Below are 9295 nucleotides of genomic sequence, written 5' to 3'. Positions count from 1 at the left end.
CATGTGTATGTCTGGTGCGTGACTGAAACGTTGCACTTCCAGACCAACTGTCGTGAGCTGTCCTGAAAACAAGGCAAAAAAAACGCTTATCCACCTATCTTGGTGTCTGTTGACCCGCGATACTCATTGGTGCCTTCAATACCTGCAAACGTGGTCAGTACCTCTGTGCCGCCATTACACGCACACACGCACGCACCCACTCGCATAGATTTCATATTCGCACATTCTGTGTGCTTAGTGTTTCGTTTATAATTGTTGTTGCCCGTTAAAATTATTGTTGCTGTTGATTTAATGTTGGTGATTTACCACGAACTTAATGAGATGTTTATCCAATGTTTTCTTTGTTCTCTCTTTTCTTTTTTTATGGACATTTTTGTGAATGAATGTGGACACGAATCTGCGAATGTGGATTAGCGTGACGCGGTCGGTTTCCGGCACGGGGCTCGGATCTCGGATCTCGAAGACCAGAGACCGCTAGTGTGAACGTGTGAACTTCATTTCTTATTTTGTTTTATTTTTTTGTCCATTTCGTTATCTGTGTGATTATGAATTTTGAACATATGGAAGAATAAATATCCCTTGTGAAATGACCTTTCTTCTGGGGTTATTACTATAATTTGTTGTATAACAGGTGGTTATCTTTTCTGCTATCCTGGGTTAAGTTAATTTTTGACAGGGTTAATCCTGTCATGGCCCCCGAAGGTTTTCTTTAAAATAATTTATTTAGGTTAGGGTGGCCACCACCGTTACAACAGAGCTAAATGAGGCAGGAAAACAGCGCTAAACAATAACAGTATATTACATATTATTCTGTGTTATTCACACAGGCACAGCACATATATTTCTTACCAATCTTTATCAGGGTATCCCCAAAACATGCATGCAAAATTATGGAGGGATATTGTGTCTTGAGACTGAAAGCTCAATAATACATTAATTCATCCTATTTACCCTTTGTCAACATGTTTAATGCTGAAACTCATGAATGATATAGAGGAATTTAAAAATGAAACAGTTTCTACTTTCTACAAGTATGAATGAATTTTTAAGGTAATGATTAGCTTCCCTAACCTTACCTGTATCCTACCTCAATAACAAGATAAAACATGAACACGAGGACACTGTACCAAACATTTTCTTATGTAAGTAAAGACATATAGACGTAATAAAAGTCCTTATCTCTAGATGTATATTTACTTTACTGAATCATTAAGCATCAACATTTGACAAATCATAAATTGTAGTTATATTTTGTTTCACCATCGCTGAGCCTTTAGAGCAGTAAAGAATAAATAAAACAAACCACATATTTTCAAATAAACTTTTTTTAATTAACAGTAAGAAAATTGAAATCCATAATTTGTCCTAAAGCAAGTCTGATATAAATCAAAGACTAAAGTAAAGTTTTTGAAAAGACTGTTTGCATATTATATTATATATATTATAATATCTAAAGTTTACTATACACAGTAAAAAATTATGTGATCAATAAGTAATGACAACCTATGCTTTTACATTGCTTAACTCAGAAAAATAAGTTATAAAATTTCAAGTAATACAAGGTTCAACTAATTAATTTAATGTAATTTAGGTTGAAATGATTTTATATTTTTAAGTACAATCAACTTGTACAGTACCTAATGAAAGTATATGAGATAATTGAATAATGTATTAAATAATATTAAACTGAACTAAAATAAATGTCAGCAGACAAAGGGAATATTCTACAATCTTGTCAGGTCTTGGACCTCCGTGAAGTTGGCACCCCATAAAACGAAATCATTTCCAAAACTATGCCATTCGTTTGTGCTGCGTTTGTGCTGATTTGTGCCGCAAAAACGAACGTTGGTGCTGGTTTGGTGTTTGAGATATTGAGCATTATTTTTTTGGGTTGTGTGACGTCACTCTCCACCCCATGTCCTTCAAATAGCTCCAAACCGGTGTCATTCGTTTGTGTTCGGTTTGTGCTGGTTTGTGCCGTTAAAACAAACACTGTATCTATTTTCCTTTCGCAGATATAACAAATTTAATTCGGGAGCTGTGACGTCACTCTCCACCCCATGTCCTTCAAATCGCTCCAAACCGGTGTCATTCGTTTGTGCTCGGTTTGTGCTGGTTTGTGCCGTTGAAACAAACACTGTATCTGTTTTCCTTTCACAGATATAACAAATTTAATTCGGTGCAGTGACGTCACTCTCCACCCCACCTCATCTAAATCGCACCAAACCCGTGTCGTTCGTTTGTGCTCGATTTGTGCTGGTTTGTGCCGTAGAAAGAACCATCATAAATTATTCCATTCTTTAGACATCACAAAATCTTTGGAGGAGTAGTGACGTCACGCAAGCAAGCCGCGCTCTCCATCCATCTCGTCTACAAACCTGTCCCGTTCGTTTGTGCTCGCACAGGGCCGCAGCTGTCAGTGTTCTTTTCTTTAGATATGGGAATGTTTTATTTTTGATTTGTGCTAGATATTGACATTTGGTTTTTATATAATCAACAATGCACTATGATATGTAATGTACTATGATATGTAATGTACTGCCACTACTGTGACTGTAAGCTACGTGTGACTGATGCTTAATTTTGTATTAAAATGAAATAAAATAACCAATAAAAAAAATTTATTTAAAAAATTGTGTAGTGTCTTAAGTTTTCTGAATACTTTTAACAGCTTAAAGTCATTTAAAGTCTTTCTGCCCCCTTAAAAACATTTGTTTACCCTAAGCACTGCATAGTGGGAAAACAAAACAGGAAAGGGCATCTGGCTGTGAAAAAGGTAAGCATGTGCTCTGAGATAAAATACTAAAAAAAAAGTACTAAAATCATGTGTGCAGGTCAATACAATTTACAGGATCATTTTAACAAATAATAAATTGATAGACACGTCAAAGATGTGAAACTTTTTATTCATTTTGGGCATTTAGGTAAATGTATCATGTCCAAATGATCATCCTTTGGTCATTAATAAGAGTAGACCTATGACATTCTTATTGCATGCCATAAAATACATTAAGTTATTAGTTTTGTACAGCAATGTACATTTCATGGCAAAAAGCTTGATTTTATGCAGAGGAAATGACAGAAAGCAATATAAAAGTGGAATATGTGTTCCATTTAATCCTCTGAAGTCATATAATTAACTTTACAATGTGAACAGACTAAAATTTAACTAATTCACAGAAAAGATCGTCACCCATCCTGTACTGGGCAAGTTCAGTTATTACTACTTTTCTTATAACTGGAAAATGTGTTGTCTTTTCAAGCTCTTTTGTAATGAATTTGTTGATTTAGTTCTCAAAAGGATTCTTAGTAAATCTTAATCTGACTGATATATATATATTTTTTTTCTGAACTCATTGACTTGCTGATCCATATCACTGGAATGAAAGATTAACAGAAAACAATGACTTTGAGATGAGATTTTGAAAATTCAGTCTGTTCTTTTAAGCCACCAAATGACGGATTCTCTAGTCATAAAAAAGTAGCAATATCTAAACACGGCCAATATAGGATGGATGACCAGATTTTCTGAGGTAAATCTAATTGAATGACCACAGAACAATTGGACTATAGTCTGCACATGCTTTTATTTCAGCCATCATTTACTTGAACTGATTTGGAAAAAAATATGCAGTTTAAGTGAATGGCAACTAAGTATATCACTCCCTATCATTTTGCCCAACATCTCGATTCCATGGAAGAAAGTATACATATACATATACATATACATATACATATACATGTATGTGTGTATATATGTATATATATGTGTGTGTGTGTGTGTGTGTGTGTATTTATAGATATAGATATATAGATAGATAAATACTATATATATATATATATATATATATATATATGTAGCGACTGGGCTATTTGAATCATTCATTCGTTTGGCCTGAATTAACAAATTCAGACTCTCTGTGTTTTCTAAGCACATTCCTTCCCAAAACGTTCTTTGCTAAGCTTACTAAAGCTTGTAAGCTCCTGACCCCCCAAATACAAATCATACGCCGGCTCCAGAGAGACTGGAGCAAATTGACTTTTACGACACTAATTGCACCTCAGAGACACTCCAGAACCTGAAACTAACATTCCTCTCTGCACCAAAGAGATAACGAAACTTTCTCCTGCTACGTGACATCACACCCCCACACACACACAAACATCCCTTTGTGTTTTGAATTAGGATAGAATATCCTTTAATATATGTACAATTACATTATGCATGTGTGATTAGTTTTTGCTTTATAATAGAGGTGTGGTTTTGCTAGGGTATAGTTTTGAATTCTAAATGGTCCCTGAAAGAAGGTTCCTCAATAGTGTCTTGTAACCCGACCTCGACCTGGTCATAAACTTTATGACTCCAAAGCTGCAGCTCATCCAGTTTCCTCTGCAAGCCAACGTTCCAACACATTAACACAAACACACACACACACACACACACACACACACACACACACACACACACACACACACAAACACCATTCATGGAACTTTTCAGAGAAAAGTACCTCTAAAATGTTTGATATGTATTCCTTTGTTTCTCAGGTGTCTTCACATGCCATAATGGAAATATTGACAATGTTATTATGTTAATCAAACTTTAATTGTGTGTAATTCTGCATATCTTATGTAACTTGGTGTTCCTATAATCTTCATATGACAAGTTTCATATCTCTGTAATCCTCGCAATCTAACAGAGTCGAATTTCGATAGCAGAATGCAGTAATGTACATTGTTTTACACATTTCATATGTCTTGAGCAAATCGGCTCAAATTTGATATCCCTCATGACTCATTCGAGTGGGCGTTGCCTGCAGGACAAAGAAACTTCTTCCCGCTCTGAAATCTCTGAAGGTGATTGGTTGTTCGCGCGAACAGAGGCGTCAACCCATCTTTTCCATAAAAGACCGACTCAGGAAATCTTCGGAGAGCACTTTTACGAACCCTCTTCGTCAGCGAGAAGATCCATATGGCTCCCTTTTTGGGAGCGTTCTCCATTTTTCTTTTTCTTTAAGTCTTTTCTTTATTTTCGTCTTCGGACTTTCCCTACGTTCAGCGAAGCGAACGTAGCCGGCAACCTCAACTTTAAAGAGACTTGAGCATCCCGCAGCCGTGCTCACCGAAGCAAGCCCTGCTTTCTTAAAGAAACACACGCACGCTGGATGCATGCACGACTCTGCGTTCTTCAGCAACAAAGAGAACCATTTTGCAAGATAAGTTTATTGAACTTTTAATGTAATCTGATTTCTTGTTGTCTCTCAAAGGTTACCTGGTCTGTGATTTTGCCTAACTGTGATCTTTCTTTGATCGCACATGTTAGTTTCACTTTCTTTCATCTCTCTCTCATTGTCCGATCTCTCTCTCTCTCTCTCTCTCTCTCTCATTTTCGTTATTCGTTTAGTCTTGTATTTGTTTACGTGTCCTGTACATACATATTTACTCGTGTAAATTGTAGTATTTTGTATTCCTTAGTTCAATGTATTAGTCCAATTATTAAAATTCCATATATCCTTGATTGCATCTGTCTTAAATGCTCATAATTACAAAGTCAATGATTTGTTGATCTTAAGCTACAAAGCTGATTTGTTACTTTTAAGTAACCTAATTTTATAAGAACAGGAGAGTTGTTTTCATGGCCAGAAAATAGCTTTCTTTGAATTATAAGAAAGAGATAATTTTTGTTGAGAAATTGTTAAAGTTAATCTTACGGCCGTTTTGCTGGACAAACAACCGTTTGATGATTACATTAATTTCCATTAAGGGTTATCTCATAATCAATCTGAAATAGGATTATTGATATATGAATGATGAATTATAATTCGTTGTGATTGATTACTCATATATACAAATCGATCTATTTTCAACTTCGAATAAATTAATGTAACTGTAATATGCAAAATATTAATCATATTCATGATTAATTATAAAATTTCCCTATAGATCATTTGAGCTAATGTTAAATGTACTACTAATGCCAGTGCGGCTACATATATATATATATATATATACACACACACACACACACACACACACACACACAAACCATGGTATGAATAAGCATGTAACCTGTTGGTAACAAGTTAGTTCATTTGGCCCAACTACTTTATTAAAAATTACATTAAAAATAATTCCTGTTTTGATCAGATGCCTAGGAAACCAGCCTGTGGACGTGATGACATCATCAAAGTCATCAGTGCTGCAAAGGAACAGATTATTACAGGGACAAACATAGCAGTTCCTACAGAAAAGGTGTGGGCAGATTTAAGCAAACAACTAAATAACAAAGTTTCACCAAAGAACCTTTATACTATTGTCAAGACAAACAGGCACAATATATGGCAAATCCTTGAGCTCAGCAAAATCGACACAGATATCCAAGATCAAGGTCCAAACAGTGACAGCTCACAAGAAAGCTCAGCTGATTTTCATTCAGTAGTGTCAAAAGCAGACACAAATCAGCAAAGTCAATGCTACGACATTAAATTCGACTCTCTCATCAGAAATGGGTAGAAATCTGGCCTGAAAAGGTTGATTACAATGACAAATCACTCAACACATGTAAAAGAGAATACACCATCCTGAAACGTGGTGCATGGACACACGTCCTGTATGAGGAGATATGGAAAAATATCAAGACCTCATGCACTCTTAGATTCAGGAGGGCAAAAATTTTTCCAAATGTTGCATCTCACTACATAGACATAATTGGGAACTGCACAGAGTGTGACACACAATTGTCTATAACCGCAGAGAACATGCCAGTGGATAATGAACCAGTTGTGCTTCAATGCATAATCCGCAATGTTGATGACAGTCTCCATACTGGCAAAGCAAAACGGAAGTTATCAGGGGATCTGAGAACACGTGTGTCTAAAGAACTCTGGGAAGGCCGAAAACCAGCACATGTATGGCGAGCAGCCGAGGCTTACAAAATGATGGATGTTGGTGACCCAGAGCCTAGCCACCTGCCAAATCTGGCAACATTAAGAAAAGCCAAACAAGAGATGGGTGACAAAGAGCTCGGAGACAAAGACCCAATCATGTCATTGCATCTACTAAAATACAGTGTACCCCACAATGGAAGTATTCATGACATAGGCCTTGATAAGGTTTTTTGCCATTACTGGACCCCATCTCAGCTGCAAGTGTATCAAATGAAATCCAAGTACTCTGGCTCATTTGTGAGTTTTGATGCAACAGGTACAGTTGTGAAAAGACTGAGAAGACCCTGTGGCAATTCTGGACATGTCTTCCTGTATCAAGGAGTTTTGTGTTCACAGGGAGATCATATTCCAGTAGTGCAAATGCTATCAGAGAGCCACACCATCAATTCTATTGCCAACTGGCTCAATGAATGGCAACGAGCAGGTGCTGCTGTGCCCAAAGAGGCGGTCTGTGATTTCTCCTTGGCTTTGCTTGGAGCACTGGTTAAGGCCTTCACTCCTTACCCAGACTTGAAAACATACATCAATCAGTGCTTTGGAGTGCTGACAAGGAAGCCCGAAGACTCAAAGCCACCACCTTGCTTCATCAGAGTAGATGTTGCACACTGCATCAAGCTCATTAGCCGGTGGGAATGCCTTAGACAAAGAGGAAACAGAGTTAGAGAATTCTATCTACGAGCCATGGCACAACTTTTACAGTCTGATACACTGGAAGATGCAAAGGAGCTCATTCATTCAATTGCAGTTGTTGCCTTCAGTGAATCAGAAGGAAACGATGACAAAGGTTTACCTGTTGTCTCGGAAACATGCAAAGCACAACTGAAGAGACGATTTGCAGAGGGGGTCTTGCCATGTGTCAATGAAGATGACCATTTAACAGAGGTGACCGGAGTCGAGGAGACACTCCACACAGATCTGAAAACATGGGTTACAGAAATCTGTGAAGAAAGTAAGATGATTGCAGCACATCATGGTGACAGAGACAATCTTCATTTCCTTCCAGAGCTTGTCCCAAATATAATAAGAATGGCATGCTACCTACCTCTTTGGACAGCTGTGATGGTTCCACACTTTAAAAGCGTACACAACACAGCAAGCTCTGCAAATGTTGAGGCTGAATTTAAAACATAAAACATGGTCTTTTCAAACATGAAAGCCTCCCCATCCGAATTGACCGTTTTGTCACACGCCACCTTGAGTTTCTTGAGGGAAACATGAGGCTTTCCTCTGCACCGGTGAAGATAACAGAGCACATTGAGACAAAGAATCAGAAGACACAAACTGCCCATAGTGAGCAGGACACAGAGGTTAAGCAACAATCAGTGGAGGAAGACCCTGTTGAAAACTGGAAAGGCCTCGGTGTTCCTCCAAAAAAACGACTGTCCTACCTTACCCCTTGCTCTGAGTGGTTGCATGCAGACATAAACCTGAAAAGAAAAAAGACAAAAATTAATGTCTTGAAAAATGGCAACTACCAGGCTAAAAAGCCCATTGTGGTTGACAAAATGCTTGTAAGTGTAAGTAATACCTGTGCCTTTGATTCCTTTTCCCAGTGCCTTTGCTCTGCATTCTGTGACAGTGGATCATTCTGTCATTATCTCGACAAAGAGCACACAAAAACTGAAATGTTTGATTTGGTGAAGACCATAGTCACAAAAGGAGTTGGAAAAGATGCTTATGCAAAGAGGGCAAAAATGCTGTTGGATACATTTCAGTGTGTTCACCTAAAATCAGGTGTGAGGCAGGTCAATGCAGATTGCAATGTTGCTAACATTATCGCATCAACAATGAAACAAATGCCAAGTGCAACACTTACAGCTGAGTGCTCTTCTCCATACTGCAGCCGAAATACAAAATCTTCAAGGACCATCTATCTCCTACCGGTCAATGTAGATATTCTACAAACTGGTGGACTGAAAAGCCTCCAAGCAGCACTGGAAGATGGGCTACACCTCAACAGGTCCAAGTGTCTGAAGCCACTGAAATCACCCCAAGTGTGTCCAGATAACTGGAAAACTAAGGATGATCCATCAATGAAATTCCTCTGCAATGGCTCTGTCACACACAGATGCATACCTGGACAACTACTGTGTATTGAAACAAGTGTGGATACTAACCATCCACTAATAAACTTATAATAATAATAAACTTTATTTTATATAGCGCCTTTAAAAGTTACTTCTCAAAGCGCTGTACACAGACAAGGATACAATGAAGGGGTAGAATGCAACTAACATACAGAGTATACAATCAACCAATACACTGCTAAATCACATAAAAGCAAGTCTAAAAAAATGAGTTTTAAGCAAGGATTTAAAAACACTAAAAGATTCAGCATGCCTAATCTC

At 37.5% G+C, this 9295-nt stretch overlaps 1 long non-coding RNA gene across 2 annotated transcripts; it reads right to left on the bottom strand.

Annotated features, from left to right (window-relative positions):
- Window positions 1-6497: 6497 nt before the first annotated feature.
- LOC307169399 lies at window positions 6498-9050 on the bottom strand. Of its 2 annotated transcripts, none has more exons than XR_013823109.1 (5): window positions 9024-9050; window positions 8476-8955; window positions 7990-8374; window positions 7738-7885; window positions 6498-7583 (listed from the first exon to the last, which is right to left on the bottom strand). It is a non-coding gene; the product is annotated as an uncharacterized lncRNA (long non-coding RNA). The 2 variants fall into 2 exon arrangements; XR_013823110.1 differs by having other exon boundaries at window positions 7738-7862.
- Window positions 9051-9295: the final 245 nt, after the last annotated feature.

Source organism: Squalius cephalus, assembly GCF_949319135.1.
Source record: "Squalius cephalus genome assembly, chromosome: 13".
Classification (NCBI taxonomy): domain Eukaryota; kingdom Metazoa; phylum Chordata; class Actinopteri; order Cypriniformes; family Leuciscidae; genus Squalius; species Squalius cephalus.
The sequence above is the reverse complement of the archived record's forward strand: the minus strand, read 5'-3'. Positions and strand labels throughout refer to the sequence as shown.